The 10,906-nt window shown below is 38.6% G+C and overlaps 1 long non-coding RNA gene across 1 annotated transcript in view; it reads right to left on the minus strand.

Moving 5' to 3' along the window:
* Nucleotides 1-10,531, minus strand: part of LOC141577365 (uncharacterized) — a 28,656-nt gene extending 18,125 nt beyond the window's left edge. Inside the window, exon 1 of the long non-coding RNA XR_012506240.1 lies at nt 10,387-10,531. This is a non-coding gene — a long non-coding RNA (uncharacterized LOC141577365). The remainder of the gene's footprint in view (nt 1-10,386) is intronic.
* Nucleotides 10,532-10,906: the final 375 nt, after the last annotated feature.

Raw genomic sequence — 10,906 nt, forward strand, 5'->3', positions numbered from 1 at the left:
AAATGGTGACACAACAGGTGCTGCTTTTCACCCAAATTTTTTTAATGTCAGCTTCCTCTCTTTCTCTGGTTTCTATCATGTTCTGTTCTCTTCTTCACCCTCCCAAAGTAGAGAGTTGACTAGGTTTTCTTCGGTAATAGAAAATCCAAGGCATAACAGACAGAGACAGAAAGACCATTGGGCTTGGAGTGAAAGATTTGCTGTTTGACTTTGTCCATCTGATTTAAGGAATTAAACTCCCTAAATATCAGGATATTCATGTTTGCCTCCCCCCTCCATGGGGATGTTTATGTCCACCTTTACTCAGAGGTTCAAAACCAAAAGGGAAACTTCAGATTATCATTAAAATGGGTTTTACTTTTAGGGAGGACCCAGGGAAAGAGAGTGTGCCCTAGACCCTGAAAGTGGGCCAGAAAGGGAAATTTGAGCTGGCACTCACTCTGGCTAGGGAAGAAGAAGGACCCCTGAAGGCAAACTGTCTCCAGCAAAATGTTTTCCTTCCATTTACTCAACCTGCCAGACATCCTCTCACATTAGGTTCTTTGCACTGGCTGTTCCCTGTGCCTCAAATGCACTTCCCACAGATACTTGCCAGGTAAACTCCCTTAACTCTTTGAAGTTTTTGCTCAAAAATCATCTTACTGAGGCTTACACTAATGGCCTTATTTGACATTGCAACCTATAGCCCCCAGCGCTCCTAATCACCTTCGCCTGGCTCCATTTTTTTCCATACCACTTATCACATTCTAATATATTCTATAATTTACTTGTTTACTACATCTATTGTTTTTTCTGTTGTGTGACAACACCACATCGTCCGTACAACACCCACACTAGAATGCAAGATCTATGTTGACAGGGATTCTGTCTGTTTGTTCATGGATGTATCCCAAGCACATGGCTTAGTGCTTGGGATAGAGAGTGTGTTTCAGAACTATTTGCAGGATGAATAAATGTGTCACTCTAATATTTTAAAGCAACCACATGCAGATTTCCCTGGTCACTGGCTGAAGAATGGCATACGCCACCATGAGAAGACTAGATGGAAATTGACAATAGGGACTGACCATAGGGCTTTGGGAGACTTCAGTGACTTAGAACCAAGTTAGGAAAATTCTGTTTGTTGCTCTACTATACCCTGCTTCTTCTAACCCGCTATCAAGGCAGTTATACCCATTGTCTGAGTGTGCAGTGGAGAAGTTCTTACAAAGTACTACCATTCTGACAGGCAGTCAGATCATATCCCCTGAGGAAGATAAACACACATAATTTTACATTCCAGTAGGCAGCGGCAGTTCACTTACTGTTTCATCTTTTTTAGGTTGGTCTGAATCCTCAAAGTGATAAAGTTGTATGAGCTCACAGTTATCTTCCTCATGTTTCATCACATCAAGGATTCATACATGTGATCTAGTCATAAGCTCGTGTTCGAGGATGTTTTATGTGAGCTATTATTTAAGCATGCTTAGAATTAATTTAAAAAATACAGAAATGTTAAACATGTTCAATGTAAGATGCCAACTGCAAAAAATGTGTGTGTGTATGTGTGTGTGTGTATGTGTGTGTTGGGGGTGGGGTAATAGAGTTAGCCATTAAACCACTGTGCAGAAAGCCTTCCATGCAGAAAACTAAGGCAAAGTCTTGAGACTATAGAAAAAAACTTTCTCCAAATTCAAGTAAGCTGCATTGGGCAACAGACATCTTGGGCTGCAGCCACAATATAAAAGCCATAGAGGAAGATCCCCTAAGCTGAGAAGGTCCCAGTAGCGCCAGAAAGATAGGAGTTTGTGATTCCATCAGTTGTGTTTATTTTTCAAACTCTCAGTGTATTCGGACACTACTTTAAATAAGAAGTTGTTCCTCCAACTTCACAAGACCCCTTTTTCTTCAAAGGAAGGAATAAATTTAGACTTCCACTATAGAAATGTGGAAATTTGTAAATAATGCTGCCATGTACGTCCATTTGAGACAGGAGGGAAGGGGGCAGGGCACAACCATTGGAATGACACAGGAATACAGGACAAACTAGAGGTTAGAACCAAGATTACAGAAGATTCTACTGCTAATAGACCTTCAGCCTCACGGCACACCCACAGGTGCCATGACAGTTCCCACGCTGACTAAAAAACGCCAAAAAGTGGGTGGGGCCAATTCCTGGAAATTCCCATCCCCTCCCCAACATAGTTGTAATAATCCTCCTACTTGTTAGCACATGAAATTACCAAGCCCATACAAACTAACAACTCGGTGGTCATTCTCTCTTGCCTTCTCAGATGGCCCGCTCTCTGTCTATGAAGTGTGTATCTACTTTTACTTTAAACTAAACACCCCCACACTGCAGGGCTTCTCTCCCTCTCGCCTTTTGAGATGGCCCACATTCTGCCTATGGAGTGTGTGTCTCCTAAGCTGCTTCCCTTCTAAGTGAGATGGGCCCCACTCTATCTATGGAGTGTGTTATCTCTCTAAATAAACTTACTTTCACTTTACTATGCCTTGCCCTTGAATTCTTTCCTGCTCAAGGCAAGAACCTATTCTCAGGCAACACATTCAAGATATACCCTCCATCCCTCCAGAGCATACATTCGCTTAGACTGGATGTGAAAACCTGTTCCTTCAGTGCAGTGGAATCTATATAGTGGTACAGGGTAGGTACCTGATACTCAGGTCCTTCTGACTGACCGAGACTTCAACCCTGGGTGCTAAAATGCATTTGTCTTATGTCTACTTATTACCTCCACTAATTATGGGAAATATGGCTTCTTAACTTTTCTTTCCACCTCTGAACTGCAATGTTTATAATCATCATTTAATCTAATTATCACCTATTATTTTAATTCAAAGTCACATGTTTTGTTTTCAAATATGTATCTCTGCCTCATCTTACTCAATTCTTTTGTCTGCTGCAATTGTGGAGGGCATATGAGTCAAAGACCCACAAGGGGCTGTCTATCATGGTCTATTTGGAAATTCACAACTGTGCCTTGAGTGATACAGTGACAAAGCTGGCTTCTTTCAAACCAATTATTTGGTTTCCAAATTTTAATGAACCATATAGAAAGAGCTGTAATCTACTAGTTTTCTACTTCTGGCTGAATTTTGAGTTATTTAATGTCAGTTATACTGAGGCAAAGACAAGGACCTTGGAATGAGTTATCCTGAGTTCTAGATCTGTGTAGTAGCTACGAGCATCAAGTGATCTAACATTCTAGAAGATACACATTATAGAAAGGTGATTTTTTACACGGGTTGTGAAAGGCTATGCACTTGGACCCTTTTATTCGCTTTAAGAGACAGGAGAAAAAGGGGATCCCTTTTGACTGCTATATTGCTCAGGCATTCAAATTTGTCATGTATTACATCACACTAAGATTAGTCAGAGATATTTTTAAATATGATATTCTTCACAAAAATTCTCTGTAGTTTTTCTTCTTTCCAACGTACTTATGCTTTGATCTGTTATTAAATTCATTTTCCTTCAGGCTTCATCTCATGATTCTTTTTCTATAGTAAATAGTTACATAATTCATTTAGTTCATTTTTTCTTTCAAAATATATTAATCTATACATATTTATACATAAATGTTTATATGCACATGTATACAAATATAATGTGTGCACATATGTGTATATATACATACATACAACAAGGTTTATCACAAATGACTGAAGTCTTCTTATTTTTTTTCCCACCTCTTCACACCTCCAATCACTCCAATACCAGTCTCATTGCTTTTACATATTTCTTCTTATATTTACTTGTATTTTATTTCACTACTTCTCTCTGTTTTGAGTATGATATCTCATTCCTGCCTTCTGTTGCGGCTGGTTCCCTGTGCTTTATTCTTTACCAAATAAATATACGCACTTTTTATTTGTCAATTCTATCTCAATAAAACTTGAAAAAATGTTGGAAGTTTTGGAGAATGAGAGGGCTCTTACAGACATGGGCAGTGCATGCTACCTTATGCCGTTGGCAGAGAAAACAGAAGGGTTGTGTATGTGGGTACAGCTCTTATACTCTGCAGCCTTCTAAAGTCTTAAGACTCCATTAAGCCATGTAAGTTAGTATACAAACTCCTACTTATGAGTGTTTAGTGGGGCTTTTACTTTCTATGTTGTTCATTTTGGAAAGACAAAAGACCTATATTTCTATCTTCTAAGAACATTATCTGCTCATGGTAAATAAACCCTGGTGTCCTAAATCATTTTTACTGACGGACTAAGGTAAGAAGAAAATCTTTCAGTAATAAAGAAAGTAATTTTAGTTTTGTTTTCATAAAGGATTAATGTTATCAGCTAAGGGGAAATAACTAGCTATAGGTAGAAGGGATCCAAAGTAAAAATAATTCCAACTCACCAGGCACCTCACTCAGTTACTTTGATGTAGACCTTACAGTTACTTTATTTCAGAAATTTTACTATAAATGAACATTGCTCAAAAGTTAGCCATTCTATGAGGTGGTGGTGGTGGTTGTTACTGTTGTTTGTATGCAGACATCTTGGTTATACTTGCTTTAAACTTCTGTAGACTAAAGGTGTTATCACTACGCTTATGACATAAACCCTTGGGCACCTATATAAAATAATCAAATGTATTGACTTAACTAGGGATACAGATTAAGATTTTTATGTATAGAACATGTGGTTATATTTTCTCTATCTAGGTAACTAACCCCATTGGCAAATTATCATAGAAAGAGTGACTGCTGCTCTAAAGGCAACATTACTTGGGCTATATATTCAGGTTTACAGTCCCTGAGCTTGTGGGATCTGTGTAGAACCAACAGGAAATAGGCCACAGACTGGTACACAAGAGATTTGGGGAAGTTGAATTGAATCTGAGGGGAGTTGCTAGGAAGTTAGAGGCTGAGTTGGGCGCCCTCAGTACAACCTTGATTTACTAGAAGGATTTACAACACTCAACATATAGTTGTACTCATGGTTAAACCTATTACAATGAAAATGAAATCATCAAAGGGAAAAGGTACATGGGGGAAATACTGGAGAAAACCAAATGCACTCTTCTAAGAGTTCTCTCCCTTTAGGGTCACAAAGGACATGCTTAATCTCTCTAGAATTAAATTATGATATGTTATCTATCAGGAAGGCTCATTATAGACTCAGTGCTCAGGGTTTTACTGGGGCTTGGTCAGATAAGCACTCTCTGCCTAGTATGGATGAAAATTTGAGACTCTTAGAAGAAAAGTGGTTGTTCAGCATAAACTGTATAGTTTGCACAGTTTAGGCACAGTAAGTCGATATTATCAGTTAGGGAATGGTGAGAACCCACATGAAATCCAAATTCCCAGATGCCAGCCAAGGACTGACCTTGCAAGCAGGATTTCATAGTAGTCTCAGGCTTGCTCTGTTAACTCTTTTCTGGAAAAAAACTAAGAGGCAAAATAAGGGAACTACATTTTATCTAGTATCTCTGTTAAAATCTTTGCTAGGCATTTTTTATATCCAGTAGCCCATTTAATTTTCATGACGTCTCCATAAGGTACAATGGCAGGGGTGCTGAAGCTGAGGGGTGAGGAGATGTAATAATGAGCCCCCTTTGTCCCAGCCCTTGATGCCTAAGGACTCTGCTTTATATATCGTGGCAATTACAGAAGTCTAGAATTGCCACTCATTCCCATCCTGTGGGTTTCAGGACTCATATTCTGATTTGAGGATTCCTCTTCACTCATGGACTGCATTGAGTCACAACAATCTTTCTTTGAAAAGTTAAAATTGGTTTCTATACAGTCTCCACCCAGTACAGAGGGCACATATACTCTGTACAGGATTTCTAAGGTTTCTTTATTATTTCTTGGCTTTTGGACTTCCCACAGAGAATGTAAGCACACAGAGAGATTTTTCTACTTTTCCATGGAATTGGGTGCATTTGGTAAATGGCAGAGAAAACAAACACATATGAATGTGTTTCATTTGATTAATTTTCTCAATTACAGCCGCCTGCTCATGGCATAGGATGTAGCAGGGATCAATGGCTTTTGTCATCCCCACTTCCTTACCATTTTTTTGATATCCACACACCCTCATCACTGTTCCTGCCCAACCAGCACCTGTGGGGAAACTCTTTCTCCTTACTTTCTACATGTGGTTCAAGGAGAGTCTGACATTTAGAATACATCATTCACTGATGATAGTTGTTGAGTCTGTGCTCAAGCTAAGCCAATCAGATTCTATTACTATCTCCCCTGAATGTGTTGAAAGTGCAGTTGGGAAGGAAGAGTCCTTTTGTCTCTGGAGGGTTAGTGAAGGCATGTGAGCTTAGCAGCTGTTGGTGGCATGGAGTGGGGAAGGAAGGCAACTGGTGGAGAAAAGCAGGGATAAGAAATAATACGCTGTTCCTGGTCTCAGGTCTGTCCCCACCTTCCCATGTTCATGAGCCTTTTTTATTGGCCTAATTCAAGTTACATTTCTGCCTCCACAGACCACAATAGCCCTGGCCACTAGGAGGGTCTATTAACCTAAAAAACATTTGGGGAGAGAAAAATTAAACTTGGAATTCAGACTCTCCTGGTGAAGTAATAAGGAAGGTTATTCTAGAAACACATATCCATGAAGAGAACAGAGAACAAGACCATAGGATCAGGCCTCCTCTATCTAAAATATCTCGGGACAATTTCTTTTGTTTGGAAGTCTAGATCAGGAACTTCGCTGCAGGCCTGCCTGAACAGGTCCTGAGACTGAGAAGTGGGTCAGGCCCCACACCAGCTCTCACCCTGAGGTGGCTCTGAGGCCCAGGCTTTCCTATCAGAACTCTATATCCTTGGTAGAAGCTTCTGAGTATATGCCTTAAAAATCATAAAAATGCTTGTCAAACAAGATGAATGTCTATTATACTTTTATTCTGTTACCTTTATGATTTTTTTTTTTTAGTATTTATCTCTATAATAAATCTGAAATAGGCTGTGTTGCCTGGTGCAGGACTCTAACTACTAAAAGGCAAAAAATCTGTATACAAACATACAGAAAAAAGTATTCTAAATATTTGCTTTTAGAAGTATCTTAAAATATGATTTCATGTATTCTCTCCAGACAATCTGAAAAAGAATTCTGTACAACTCTTTTCTAAGTAATAAGAAGAAATTACCCCCATTTTGTTTTCATATCAGACAACAAGTGTGTCTACCTCTGGGAACATATTGAAGATGATTATTTCCAAATAATACTTGTTTGTGCCAAAGTGAGTAGATATCTTTTGCTCTATTTTCTAACAAAAAGAGCTAGTAAATGCAAATTGTGTTTAGGTTGACATCAATATTTTGCTGGGATAAATGCTGGCAGATTTAATTTCTCTTGGAAAATGGCAATCATATGACATCTCAAAGTGATTAAATATAAATTTGATTATTTGGAAGTAACAGCAAAAATCCACCTTTAACTTCATGCATTTTGGTGAGGAGTCATGCAGTTTCCATGCCAGGTTAATGGGAGTTTTCTCATCTGAATGACAAATCTAAAAAGACATCTCATCATGTAATCAGAATGGTGAAGGTAGCTTTCCATTCACAAACTCAGATGTTCAGGTGGTTGAAGTGAATTCTAAAACTGCATTCAGCAAGTAAATAATTCATAACTAGCCATGAATTTTGCCTTTGCTTTTATTTTGTTATACATTAGTGTGTGTTTTTTTCCCAATTTCCTAACCCAAATTACTCTCCTTACTATTAGTTTCTTTGGGCATAATGGATCACTATCAGCCAATCTGTGAGTGATTTATAAATAATTACATTTTCACAGATACATGTGTACCAAGTCACAGAATAATGCAATGAGATTATGAGCTTTAAGAGTTCATTTCCAAACTCCTTTGACCTCCGTGTCATCCTAGATGCCACTCTGTGGTTGTACCCTTTCCTAAGTAACTTGGAGAATTACCCTTTCTCGCTAATGTTCAGGAAAGCAATTTCCCCTCTAATGTGCTACTGCAAAGTAGCTGGAGCTGGTTGCGGTGGGATGTTTGTGTTTGCATGGTGCACATTTTTCCCCTGACGACTGCTGTCATATCGACTCACTTTGATAGTCAAAATAAGCCTTTAAAAATGTTTCTCTATACACTCCAGATTAATCCAAACCTAAAACAATCAAGCTGACTTTGTTTGCCTCTTGCAGCACCAGCGACATCAAGATAGCAGACAACACTTCCAGCTTCAAGAATGATTATCGTTGTCGAAGATGTGAGAGCCTGATAGAAGGAAGTTTGACTTTCATAAAAGAAATTGTCTCTGGAGGACTTAGAGTGGCTCAGAAAGAGCCTGCCTGGGGAATCAGGAAGACGCTATCAATGGCATAGACTTGAGATGCCATTTCACAAAGAGCTTCTTTCTCTCTCTCTCTCTCTCTCTCTCTCTTTTTTTTTTTTCTACTCTCTCCACCCCCATCAATGTTGGCAGAAATTCTTGCAAAGTTATAGAATGAAGGTGAACAGGACAAAATTAGTAGATTCCTGTGAGTCATAACAGTCTCAACACAACCCCTAGCTGTACTTCATGTTAAATCATAGTGTGGGGTATTTTGCAGATATGGGGATGATTAACCACGGGGAAGGCTCAGCTCCAAAGGTGGTAATTTATGTCACTGTGCAACATAAATTGAAAGAGAAATGGAGACCAGGTAGGGGGCCAAATGATTTGAATTTGTACCATTTTCATCTCATTATCTTAATGTATGGTACAGACAGCAGACTTAGTAATGTCAAGCCTTCCTATTAACAAAAGAGATCTATAATGAGACCTAAGTTTCACAATGCCAGTGCTCAAATGGCCCCAAAGACCTTTGTCAAAGACCTGATATTAACTATTGGGGTTCTGACATGGCATTTAAAACAAAACAAAACAAAAAGAAGTGTCTTTCCAGAATGAAGTATCAAAATGATCTCTTATAACCAATGCAGTTACAGAAGAAAGGATAATATCTTCACTACTTAAGACAGAGCTGCATTCAGACAGGAAGGAATAATTTTTGTCTCAGTTATATTGGAGCAGAGTGGGATGACTGCAGTAGCAGTAGCTAACAATTGTTGAGCTCTTACTGCATGCCAGACATCATGCTAACTGTTTATAACCGCGTGCAATAGACTCACATCCACTCTGAATGAAGTATGTACTTATTAGCCCCTTTTATAGATGGGGAAACTGAGGCTTAGAGAGATCAATTTCTTTGACTAAGGCCACATTGCTAGTCAATGGTGAGACTTTGTAGGGTTTTCCCCCTCTTAGTGGGGAACAAAAAGTGAGAGCTGTCCTAACTTTGGAAATGTAAAATCATTGCTATAACTGGGAGGCAGAACTCCATGGTTCATTTTGCAGCATTTAGTGTCCTAACTAAAATGGGGACCTGGTTTTTTTAGGCAAGCTCACCAATATCAAACACCAGTTTTATTTGACTGCAGATGAGAAATACGAATGCATTTGTTTCTGTTTGCACCCTTTTCCAGCTGAAAACCTCTCTTGTTAGCTGTCAACAATGTCACTTCCACATTTTCATGTGATGGGTTTCTACTGCTGCTTATTTTGAAACAGAGGTGATAATTAATCTTCCCACATTCAAGCACTGCAAACATATTTCAATTTCAAATGAGGTAAGACCCAAGCTGAAACACCCACACTTGTATTTTAGATAGCTTTGTGCCAGGCATTGTAACTGGCCTGAATTTTCTCTGTGGCAGTCACACTATTGATGATGAGTGTAGAAATATTTCTAATGGACAGTGTCAGCAGAAAAGGGAGCTGATACATTAGCAAAAGTTGGAAGGAAGAAAGGAAATGGGAATAAGGTTAATGTTAGTCATTTCGCTGACCCTATACATTTCCCTGCTTTATCTACTTGTCTTTAAGTAGCAGCATAATTTTGAAACTTACCTGTAGCACCAGGTAAATACATCTCTTTCTGTATTCACTGTCACTGATTTTGAAATTGGGTCTGGTCACAGTATAGAATCAGAACTGGAAGAGATCTGTCAGTCATATAGTTTGTATTTACATGTATGTGTTTGGATACTGATCTCTGGACTAGGACTTTAGTAAACACTTTTTACAGGGGATTTAGTATCTTTAGTTGGGATACTTTCATCTCAAGACGTAAGAGTAGAAATAAAAGAAGGGGTTACATTCTAATAACTTCTGTATATGTATGTTACACATGGTTAACTTTTTTTCCTTGAAGTTTCTCTTGAAGAAATCACACTTAGAACTCTAAATAACATGAGTAATATTATAGGTACATATTCCCAAAGAGGCCAGTGCAGGGTCTTGCATGCATAACACATGGTTCTTAACAGACACACATTCTGGGTTCTCATATTTCACAGGCAACCATGAGAAATCTATCCCTCTTTTTCTCACTTCCTTTTGTTTCCTCTGATCTTTTATGTACCTCTTAGCTGGAAGGATGAAAATCTAGTGAGGTCCATCAGCTCAGGTGATCAGGCAGTACCGTCTCTGCAGGAGAGCTGCTTCCAGGATATCTGCGCCACTCACGAGTCATGAAGGCTGTGTGGTGATGACTGAGGGCCCAGCAACTTCCAAGTACCTGTAACAGGAAGGGTACCACTTTCTCACTCTGAATGTTGTGATTATTAGAAATTCTTGAGATTTTTCTGGTAAATACATTTCTCTTCATTTTATAGATATGTACGCATACATATATAGATTGACAATTATCTATTTACAAAAGCAAAGATGTTAATTTACTTCAGCAACCATAACTGAGTGAAACAAAACAAAAATATTAAGCAAAGGAAAAGGTAAATAAAGGCAAAATAAATGTCATGGGCTGCCTTTCCTTACTTGTCTGATGACCCAGTATTTCATCTGTCATGTCCTGCTTCTAGATTGAGTTTTAAGATATTTTAATATAAAATAATACTAATTATTATCTACTTAGGTATTAAGTT

This window comes from Camelus bactrianus, chromosome 4 (genome assembly GCF_048773025.1).
Source record: "Camelus bactrianus isolate YW-2024 breed Bactrian camel chromosome 4, ASM4877302v1, whole genome shotgun sequence".
In the NCBI taxonomy this organism is placed as follows: domain Eukaryota; kingdom Metazoa; phylum Chordata; class Mammalia; order Artiodactyla; family Camelidae; genus Camelus; species Camelus bactrianus.